This window comes from Eumetopias jubatus, unplaced genomic scaffold (assembly GCF_037043125.1).
Source record: "Eumetopias jubatus isolate StellerSeaLion01/CBP00866 unplaced genomic scaffold, mEumJub1_p1.0 scaffold_7, whole genome shotgun sequence".
Classification (NCBI taxonomy): Eukaryota; Metazoa; Chordata; class Mammalia; order Carnivora; family Otariidae; genus Eumetopias; species Eumetopias jubatus.
The window spans coordinates 61,786,987-61,790,853 of record NW_028274813.1 but is presented as its reverse complement, the minus strand read 5'-3'; positions in this window follow the sequence as shown (position 1 = coordinate 61,790,853).

Genomic DNA, 3,867 nt, shown 5'->3' with positions numbered 1-3,867 from the left:
AGAGAGAGAGAGAGAGAGGCAGAGGGAGAAGCAGGCTCCCAAGGAGCAGGGAGCCCGATGAGGGACTCGATCCCAGGACTCTGGGATCATGACCTGAGCCGAAGGCAGACGCTTAACCATCTGAGCCACCCAGGTGCCCTCTTTGTTTTTTATTTTTTTAAAGATTTTATTTCTTTATTTGACAGAGACACAGTGAGAGAGGGAACACAAGCAGGGGGAGTGGGAGAGGGAGAAGCAGGCTTCCCACTGAGCAGGGAGCCCGATGCAGGGCTTGATCCCAGGACCCTGGGATCATGACCTAAGCTGAAGGCAGACGCTTAACGACTGAGCCCCCCAGGCGCCCTCACATAGATGGTTTCTATAATTTTTCCAATACCAGATGAGGTTTCCTGGTTGAAATTTCAGTTTGGTAGTTGCATTGAGCACTTTTTTTTTTTTTTTTTAAGATTTGTTTGGGAGAGAGAGAGAGAGAGAGAGCATGAGTCAGGGAAGGGGCAGAGGAAGAGGGAGAGAATCTCAAGGCGACTCCCTGCTGAGCTGGAGCACAGAGTCTGACGCAGGGCTCTATCTCGCGGTCCTGAGACCATCACTTGAGCTGAAATCAAGAGCTGGTGCCCAACCAACTGAGCCACCCAGTGCCTCTGGATTGAGCCCTCTTATGTGCAACATTGAGTGAGGTACTGCAGCTTAAAAAAAAAGTTCCGTGGGACTATTAACAGGTTTCCATAAACATGCTTAATTTTTAAAAATTTAATTTATTTTAAGTAATCTCTATCCCCAACATGGGGTTCAAACTCACGACCCAGAGATCAAGAGTCACATGCTCCTCCAACTGAGCTAGCCGGTGCCCCTATAAACATGCTTTATAAGGCATTAATTATAAATGTGCTCTGCCAGATCTTTTTTTTTTAAGATTTTATTTATTTATTTGAGAGAGAGAGAGAGCACATGAGAGGGGGGAGGGTCAGAGGGAGAAGCAGACTCCCTGACGAGAAGGGAGCCTGATGTGGGACTCAATCCAAGGACACCGGGATCATGACCTGAGCTGAAGGCAGTCGCTAAACCAACTGAGCCACCCAGGAGCCCGTGCTCTGCCAGATCTTACCCGATGTGCTTTTTAAGGAGAAAGGTCAGAATAAAGTGAAATTGTCCCTTTACACATATATCTCTGAAAGTAAATAGCAATTGCCAAGGGCTGGGCAGGGCTGGGGCAGAAATAGGGAGTGACTGCTAATGGGTATGTGGTATCTTTCTACAGCGATGAAAATGTTCCGGAATTGGATAGTATTGATGGTTGCACATGGTGAATGTACTAAAACCACTGAATAGTGTACTTTAAAGGAGGTCAGTTTCTAGTGTGTGAATTATATCTCAATTAGAAAAAAAAGAATGAAGTGACTTTGGGGAATTACTTTCTTAGGAGTTTATAGACACAGTTTTAAAGAAGATATTTCAAAAGGTCATTGCATTCTTTTCTGAAAAGTATCTGCATGTTTGCATAAAGGAGAATCAGTAATCTATACAAGCCCCATGCCTTGTTTGGAAAACCTGCTGTCTCACCCTCCTGCTTTAATCTTTCTAGGAGTAGCTTATCCTTTTATTTAGGATCAAAGGGTAGCTGGGCAAGAACCATTGTCCAGCAAAGATTAATGGAGTTAAGTCCCAGGAAGCCTGGAAGGGGGCCTCAACCTCTGCCACAGGAGTCCCAAGAAAGGAAATATACAGGGTTCAGGGAATGATTCTAGCTCCCAGAGCAAAAGGCCTAGAAATACCCCATGGAGTCTCAGTCATAGGCCCTGGGAACCCCCTTCTATTTGTCCCTTTGGTACCATTGCTCAGACATAACTGGGCCCAAGAGTTCCAGAAACACGAAGCTTTCCAATTCAGGAGTGGGTGTGAACAGTGTTTGGTCATTGTGTTCCACAGAGAATAAAATGGCAGGTCCAGGAAGCCCTTTGGTTTATGGTGCTAATTTTCCTCTCATTATAGTGAGTAAAGACTCAAAGTTAGTCTGGTCTAGAAAGGGGATCTGGCCAGATTTTGGTATGTGTAGGTAGTGTAAGGTCCTTCTCTGATCTCACTGCCTGAACTGACTTCTCTTCTCATCTTTGCCGCTCCCAATCCTAGTCACCCTTCAAGATTGGTCAAGGAGTGTCCTCCATTACCACTCTCTCTTTACCTGTAATGGTTGAGAAAGGATGTGGACTCTGGGGATAGTCTCCTGTGTTCAGATGCTGGCTCTGTGACTTGTAACTGTGAGCGAGCCATTTTCTCTCTCTGCGCGTTTCCTCATACATAACAATACATAGTCTTTGGAGTCAGACTTCCTGAGTGTGAATCTAAGCTTTGCCATTTAACTATTGTGGAGCCTTGAATAATTTCCTAACCGGTTTTGTTCTTTTTTCTTTTAGGATTTATTTATTTGAAAGAGAGAAAGCAGGAGCAGGAGGTGCAGAGGGAGAGGGAGAGAGAGAATCTCCAGCAGACTCCCTGCTCAGCGCAGAGCCCGATGTGGGGCTCGATCTCATGACCGTAAGATCATGACCTGAACTGCAATCAAGAGTCAGAGACTCGGGCGCCTGGGTGGCTCAGTTGGTTAAGTGACTGCCTTCGGCTCAGGTCATGATCCTAGAGTCCCGGGATTGAGTCCCGCATGGGGCTCCCTGCTCGGCGGGGAGTCTGCTTCTCCCTCTGACCCTCCCCCTTCTCATGTGCTCTCTCTCTCTCAAATAAATAAATAAAATCTTTAAAAAAAATTAAAATAAAAAAAAGAGTCAGAGACTCAATCAACTGAGCAACCCAGGCTCCCCAAGGTTTCCCTTTCTTTAAAATGGGGATAATAAATAACATGTACCTCTATCTCAAAGGGTTTGAGGAGGTTTCAAATAATCCATATACAGCATATGGAGGAGTATCTGACATGTGGCAAAAACTGAGATGTTATAATGATATTGTTATCATTTTCTTAGAACTACCTATCCCACTCTGGATAAGTGGGTCCCCCAAAGCCATGTGTCTATCATGGATAGTAAACCCGTGTTACAACTGACTGGACCAGAGGAGAACAGCTGGCTCAAACTGGCTGAGCCAATCAGATTCCTCTGCTTAAGAATTTTAGCAGGGGAGGGGCACCTGGGTGGCTAGGTCAGTTGAGTGCCAGATTCTTGAATTCGGCTCAGGTGGTGATCTCAGGGTTGTGGGACCGATCTCCACGCTGGACTCTGCATTCAGCAGGGAGTCTGCTTGAGGGTTCTCTCGCTCTCTCTCTCCCTCTCCCCTTCCCTCCACTCTCACTCTCTCTCAAATAAATAAATCTTTTTTTTAAAAAAAGAATTTTAGGGATGCCTGTGGCTCAGTTGGTTAAGCGTCTGCCTTCAGCTCAGGTCATGATCCCGGGGTCCTGGGATCGAGCCCTGCATCGGGCTCCCGGCAGAGCAGGGAGCCTGCTTCTCCCTCTCCCTCTGCCTACCACTATGCCTACTTGTGCTTTCTATCTATCTGTCCAATAAATAAATAAAATCTTAAAAAAAAATAAAAAATAAAAAAAATGTTTAGCAGGGATAAAAAAAGAAATTTTAGCAGAGACATGTAGAGACAGAGTTGGAAGCTGAGTCACTTTAATGGCAGGGCTTATTGTAAGATACAAGGACCCCAGAATACTGCTGCTGAGGTTCCCCTGGTGCTGCTCTGACCCTTTCCCTTTAAGAAGTCTTATGATTTGACTTCTCTTTGTATTGAGTGAAATACTCCAGTACTTTTCTAGTAATATTTCCCTTTTTGATGAAGCTTTTGGTTACTTGTAAAAAAAAAAAAGTTTCAGGGTGCCTGGGTGGCTCAGTTGGTTGGGCGGCTGCCTTTGGCTCTCGT